Source organism: Lepisosteus oculatus, chromosome 14 (assembly GCF_040954835.1).
Source record: "Lepisosteus oculatus isolate fLepOcu1 chromosome 14, fLepOcu1.hap2, whole genome shotgun sequence".
Lineage (NCBI taxonomy): Eukaryota > Metazoa > Chordata > Actinopteri > Semionotiformes > Lepisosteidae > Lepisosteus > Lepisosteus oculatus.
In genome coordinates, this window is record NC_090709.1 from 55326241 (window position 1) to 55333854 (window position 7614).

The following is a 7614-nucleotide window of genomic DNA, read 5'->3' on the forward strand; positions in this document are numbered from 1 at the left end:
TGCCTCGGTGATTGATGGCTCTTCTCCCTCGCAGGGTGACGGCAAACTTCTTCAGAGAGGGAGTCTCCCATGCACGGCTTTTCTTTATCAAGAGCTGAGACAACAGAAACAGACTTCCAACTGACATTAATTACTTCTTGAGCGTTTATGACCGTCTTTAAAAGCTGAAAGCAGGTGAAAAAGTATTTGGAAATGAGGAAATGACTGCTGACAGTAAACAGAGCTGACGCTCAGCTGCAGACAAGCGCTCCTCTTTAGTATAGTGCTGAGTACCCCCGCTTGTTGCGCGGGAGACTGGGGTACGTTTCTGTGACAGGGCGCTGGTTTAATTTTTTAACAACCTGAGTTCACTTAAAAAGTGTGTACTGTGTACTACGTTTCGGACTAGTTACGGCGGTAGAATATGGAGATCATCTCCAGCTTTGAGCTCAACTGCAACAAGAAGTCATGCTAAATGTAGTATAGTGAGTAGAGATCGCGAGACAACAGAACGAGAGAGTAGAAGGCGGGAATATATGGTGTAAGGGCGTGATCTGTGTAGTTAATAAAATAGTTAAAATAATATGAAAACGTCTCTTTATTAAGATACACAACATTTATGGCGACGAGAGATGAGTGGTTAACGGACTCAAAGCGAGCAGAACACTGCTGATTTTAGTTATCTTGCTGGTAGAAACGAACTTCTGAATTTTCGGACTTTTCGTTTAGCTTGCGCCATGGAAGATATGGTAGCCGCGCCGAGAAGCTTTGCTTATGCTCAGCTTTTTCCACCATTTCTACTGAACCTCGGACCTCCGGATTTGTATACGGAATACAAGATATGGATGGAGTCGTACAGATTTTTTTAAATAGCCAGTGGATCTACAGAAGCTCAGGATGCCGTAAGACGGGCTACACTACTGCACTGTATCGGGGCTCCCGTGCAGCGGATTTTCGCCAACCTCCCTGGAGAAAAAGGTACATATGAACAGACTGTAGCTGCCTTAGACGCTTACTTTACACCGCGGAGAAAAGTGGTTTTGGAACGGCATAAATTTAGGCAGAGAACTTAGTCTCAGGACGAATCTGTTGTTGCTTTCGTGACTGCACTAAGAGAACTGGCTAAATCCTGTGACTTTGGAGTATTGGAAACTGACATGTTAAGATATCAACTTGTGGAAAAATGTGCACATAAGAGACTATAAATTGCTGCAGGAGGAAGGGCTGACTTTAGAAAGAGCTCTTACAGTCGCTAGAATTCATGAAGCAGCTCAAGCAGAATCAAGAATGCTTTCTGACCACAGTGACAAAGTGACACTGAACGGGGCGCTCGCTCAAACTTTACAAACAAAAGCCGAGCAGCCGGACGCAGTCATGCTAGAGATATAGAAGAACAGGGGACGGCTGACATTACATGTTACAGGTGCGGACTAACAATGCACAAAGCAGATGAATGCGGAGCGTGAACAGCAAAATGTCTACACTGTAAGAAAACAGGACATTATGCACACGTCTGCAGAACATCACGTCCGAGTTTAAGGACAGCAACATCAGAGATTGGAAGTTAGGGAGTTTCAGGTCTGTTTTTTTATTATAGGTTCAAGAAAGTCTGAATACCTTTGCAAGAAGTATTTCAGAATCCCACTCAAATCCAGTACGAATGCCGCATAAATCTGCATTGTACAATTAGTATACTGTTTGTCCGTTGAATCAAACACGCCTTATGAAGCATTTCTAAAACAGGAGAGATCGTTAGGGAATGCGTCTTCCTGTAAAAATAAAATGACTTCAAGGGCACTAAAAGCAGAGGTGTGAAAGCCTGCTCTACAGAAGAACTATAGCCAGAGATGCCAAAGAGGTCGAGATTTCACCACGTGAGAGAAAGCATCTCAGAAAACGAAGCTGCGGTCAATTCCACGCGTTATAAAAACACTAGGTCAAACAACAAGAGCTGAAGAGCCGCTGTTGAGAGTAACGTGGCCGAGTGCTCTAAGGAGCTGGCTTAAACCTCCAGCCTCTTCAGGAGCATCTGTTGGAGTCGCACTGCTACAGCGTATCTCCTTGTTAAGTATCCCTTTTATTGTTGTTGCTGCCTCCAGGCGATGTAAACCAGATTCAGAAAAAAATAATTTGAACAACATTATTCCCATATTTCCTCGAAGGTGCGGTGGCCAAGTGGTAGGGCGTCGGTTTTGTAAACCGAAGATCGTGGGTACACCCCACCCGTGCCTGTTTCATTTGTCTCCACTTTCCTTCAGTTTCAAAGTCTTCAAAAAAACTCGCAATGTAAGAGTCTCAATAGTAAGAGAGCATAACTGTCGCCAGTGTTTAGTATTCGTGCATATCCTGCCTTGTTTTTTAGTCGACAAAGCTTGTCTCTCTTCACACCCATCTTCCGAATGATCGCCTCAGCATTGGGAAGGAACGTGCGCTTGGTACAGCCCCCGACTCCATGGTCTGATCACAAACAGATCGGGTGAGCTGTCAGTCCAGGTTGGAAGTAACGTTCGAAAGCATTAAAAATCTGACTTAGGAACGAGAAGACCATGTTTTTTTAAACGAGTAAACGATAAAATAATATACTGCCTGCAAGACTATGTCAAGTTCAAGTTCAAGTCCAAGTTTATTGTCATTATACTCATACACAGGTATATGGTATAACGAAATGCTATTTACTGTAGCTAGCTCTCGGACATAAGTAGTACAAAGAAAAAAACACAACAATACAATTGTATAACAAAAGAAAGACAGAGACAACAGCCGATGTGCAAAAAACAACAGGCAGTGTGCAAAACAACAAAAGGGTAACAGGTTATGTGCAAAAACATGCATCAAAAGAATGAAATAAAGGGATAGAAATGATGGGGAGTGAGCTTTTGACATGTATGGTAGAGGTAGATTTTCAATGTGTATTTGGGTTTTTGGTAAGAAAGAAGGCACTGTGAGGTTCAGATCATAGGTGAGAGGTGAGGAGAGAGGCTGGGAGTTTGATAGTTTGATAGTGCGGGGGTAAAAACTGTTTCTGAGTCTGGTAGTCCGGACCCGAATGCTCCGGTACCGTTTTCCATGTCATACTAAACGCCACAAATTGTGTTCGTCCAGTCGTATCAATCGTCCTAAAATTACGGAAGATCGGATGCGACTGGTGCAGCCAGCACTTATTTCTTCAGGATAGTCGAGCGGTTTAAAACCGCAAATTCACATATTCGTGTTTCACTCTCCAAATAGAGGCACGGGTTCAAATCCCACTCCCGACAATCAGGCGTTTTACCCTGTCTTTTTTACCTGCCTTTACACTGTTTCAGTCTTGTTGTGCTCGCTGACAATCACAGTACGAGGAAAACGGAGAAACTGCTTAGCAAAAACATAACGGACAGAAAAAAGCTTCGTAAACACGTGAATGTGATTAGCAGCAGTAAGGTATGTATTCAAATGTTTAAGGCTGATTTATAACAGCAGCAGAAGAAAGGTGCAGCCTTTGTGAGAATTCGCGGGTTTTTATGCTGCTTGGACTTCTTTCAAGCCTATGAAGTGACCCCCGTTTTATTTTCATTTTCAAACTTCAGAACCGAATAACAAAGAGGTTTCATGAGTGACAACATTCCGTTCCAAATATCGTTTCCACGATGTATTCAGCGACGGGAATGAAATATTTTAGTGCTGGCTCAAATGCGAGGAATTTCAGAAAAACCTGGAAAAGCAACGCTTGCAGTAAATGACAAATGTAATGCGTGTAGTCAGCATGAACAACGCAATGCTCTGTAAAAACGATCTGAAGCCGCAATTACTCTTTTATCTCGGGCAGTTCATTCCGATACGTTTCCGCAGAATAAATGAAATGCCGAGCTCCAAACATGTTGTTGCCATTATTGCTACTCCTGTTGCTGTAGTTTTAAGCTTTAATCAGTGGGTATGTAATGTTGTAAAAGGGCTGGACTACTTTGTTCAGTCCAAATTCCACTATGTGAATTTATGCTTTTTTAATATAAGCATTAACAATACAATGCGTGCTCAAAAACCGTTACTTATTAGCTTACGAAACGGCAGTGTTTTGACAAAGTGTGGTATTCGAACAGAAAATGCTGAAGTGTTTAATACTTGCTTGTGAGCAGATCTCCCTCGATTTAGACAAACTCTTGTTCGGCTGATGATTTCAGATCAAAATCTGAATCAAGTGGAAAGAAAGCTGAATTACGCTGGGTACTGGGTATCACTGTTACGCCATCAGGTCATGCTAGGAGGATTGGGGGGATCAAATTGACACAGAGGGACCCAATGTGGGGGCTGAACCCACAGTTCTGAGATTAAGAGATTCTTGCTCTATGGACTGCGCCTCTATAACTCTTGTGCTCCAGCAGTAATGTTTCTGGGTGTGGATGAACATGACATTATAGACTGACAGCAGGAACACGTGGCCCACAGGCAGTGACAGTATCGCTATATTTGGCTGCAGTATATTGTGTTGAGAGCAGCAATAACTTTCCTGCAGAGATGGGAGTGCCTTTAATACAGCTCTTTCAATCGGACAGAGTAACAGGAACTGACCTAAAGTTTCAGCTGTGGATCCATCTCCACATGGGGGAAAGAGACAGTAAAATTGCGATGAAGAAACAGAAAGATTTGTGCTCGCTGCAAAGTAGGAAAGAGGTGGTCAGACACATAAAACAGCTTGGTGATAATTTGCAGCGACAGTTTTATGTTATTTAGTACACGGATTTCTCTTCATGTTCCTTAAGATGTGTAATTTGTATGTTGGTTGTATGGGAACAGTTTCTTCTCAAGTCCTGTCAATTGACAGTGGAGAGCTAGCTGGTGCACATCTTCAAGAAGACTCTCTTTAAGGCGATTACAAGTTTCTCGAAAAAATCTGTGTCATATTTTTTAAAATAGTTTAGCTAATGAGCAACGAGAGTACAAATAAATTCTCCCACCCTCCATTTGAAGATAAAACTCCATGTGCGAGTCAAAGTTTCCTTGAAGCTACTGATGTTCGTCATTATTGGACATTCCCGGTGATATTGACTAAGAAGCTCAATTTTTACGTGTTGTAGTTCAACATGTGCAAAACATTCGTATCCCCTGCAAATATCGGCAAGGTCAGTGATATTCTCAACAATTTGTGCCATTGCAATTCGTGCGATTGGTGCCATACTTTTTCGAAATGTATACTGACATGCCAGGATCAGAGGGTCATATTTAAAAAACTGGTGCATTAAAATTTCTTGTAATTCAGGATTTTGATAGTCTGTTACATTGTCTTTCACACGTCGGTGTCAGAACTGTGAGACATTTTCATAATCGGGGGGAAGGCCGTAGCAATAAGCAGAAAGTGCAATCACCTTTTCCCAGTGTAAGTCCGTGTTGTGGTGAGTTTTTAAAATTGGTTTGCGATTTTCTGAAATATATTCCATACAAAAATATAATTTGGACAGTCGCTATTTATTTGGATATTCCTTTTCAGTGAAGGAATTCACTATTCCGTATTCAGTATTCCAGCCGGATTAGTACTGATCGAAGAGAGCCATCTACAGGCGAAAGGCGACATAACATCACAGCAGCACCATTTAAGGTGGAACGAAAAACACGCATAAGAAGCTGGCGAATAAGAAGCCAACTTAAGCCTCGTAGCAGACCCTTGGAGGCACGCTCAAAATAATCATCTTTCCCAGTACTTAAGAGTCATATTTAGATCGCTTTACTGCAATTTTATTTGATTGATGGGAGATGTGAAGCCATCGAGCCTGTACTGCACTTTCACATTGAAATTGAAGCCATTTCTCATGCTTTCTCTCAGTTTCGGGGCTGCAATTGAGTGTAAAGGAGGCGACTTGAAATTGAAACGTGTAATCACCTTACAGAGGGTCTTCACGACGGGGTGCGTCAGCTAGTTCTCCATTATTGTCACTTTACTGGACGTCTGAAGAAACCTATCTACAACGAAAATACAAACTGCACAGTTTAAGGCACATGAAGAGAAATCCGTGTGTTGATTGACAAAAAATGTCGCTACAAATAATCCGCCGGGTTGATTTACTTTTCCGGCCACCTCCCTCCGTCCCCCTTTGCTGTTAGCACAATTCTTTCAGTTTCTTTTCTTGTATTTTCCTTGCTATTTTACTGTTCCTTTTCCCCATGTGGAGATGGATCCACAACCGAAACCGTTTTCACCCTGTGTTTCTGCAGCGTCAGTCTGTATGAGGAGCACAACTTGCATAGCTCCAGTGGCGCAATCGGTCAGCGCGCGGTACTTATACAGCAGTGCACAGCGGAGTTATGCCGAGGTTGTGAGTTCAAGCCTCACCTGGAGCAGTGTCTTTAGCTACTGAAAGCAACTGTTGAGTTTAGATACTCTTAGGTATTTGGTGGAGATAAATTAACATCAAACGAACAAGTAAAGGTTTATTTCGAGTCACAATCAAAGAAGGCTCCACAGCTGAAACGTTGTGTTTACTTCTATTTTCAGCATGGAATAAACCTATACTTTTCCATTTGCAGCCCACGCAGGCTGACGCAGGTCCCTACTTAAATTACTATCAGCTGTGTACCTCCAGTTGACCTGTACACAAATATATGAGAGGTCTACTGAGACAAGAGGAGCACTGAAGACTTGATAAAGCTCTCGCATTAGATTCTGTGTTTTTGTTGTTCCCCAGATTTGTTCTGAATGTTCTTTTTCTTTTAAAGTTGTTGCGTTTGGTTGTTTTTTTATATTTGCTAGACTACTACAGGGATTTACCTAGGTTCCCGGGAGACTTCTCGTTTTGTTGTGTTTTCGGGTTACAACTTTTTTTTTTCTGTTGATAGGATCCCACGCATTACTGTGGGACTAGTTAACTTTAGTTCATACATTGTACCTGAAATTACCACATAAACTACTACTCGGTTTTCCTTTTTTTTTTAAAAAAAAGGCAAAACTAATGTTGTTTTTTCTCCTTGCTGCTGATTGGTAGCTACAACGGGTCAGTTGCAACACACTGGCTGCTGAAATTTGTCAGCAGCTCTGTAGCAAACCTGTTCTCAATTGCAACAAACCTAAAATAACAGCTGCTGCCCATTAGACATTACTAAAGTAGGAGACTAAGCAGACTAAGCGGAACAATAGATTACATTGGAACTGTCCTGAATGTAGTGGAAATAATATCGTCATTAAGTAATGAACAATTGCTTTCCAGACACTACAATTATTCACAAGGAATTTTATCAATACATATTTTATTAATAAAGTGTAATATCTTAATAATGAATTTAATGTTATCTGTATTAGTAGCTGTATTACAGGTAATGCATGCACAGACTTTATTATACTATAATGAATTTTCAGATATCCCGGGGAGAGAACTGAAATGAAGGAAATACATATTTAAAAGGGGTGTAAGTCTTAAATGTGTTCTGTCACATAGGGGTGTTAATTGAATAGTTTTGTTGTATTATTTAATATGATTTGACTCTACACTTGTGTTTCTCAGGAGACAGCATTAATATTGGGGATTTGCGGATACAGATAATAAGTTGTACTATACAGGCAAATGTATGGTTACCTTAATGAAAAAAACTCTTATCATTACCCTTTTCAACATTATTATTTAAGACAGTCTTTCAGAACAGTATTCTCGTATTAGTGGCTATAGTCTAATG

The 7614-nt window shown here is 41.2% G+C and overlaps 1 non-coding gene across 1 annotated transcript; it reads left to right on the forward strand.

The window, feature by feature from the left end:
- The first annotated feature begins 6194 nt into the window (after positions 1-6194).
- On the forward strand, positions 6195-6288 carry trnai-uau (transfer RNA isoleucine (anticodon UAU)). The gene is made up of 2 exons: positions 6195-6232; positions 6253-6288. It is a non-coding gene; the product is annotated as a tRNA-Ile (tRNA).
- Positions 6289-7614: the final 1326 nt, after the last annotated feature.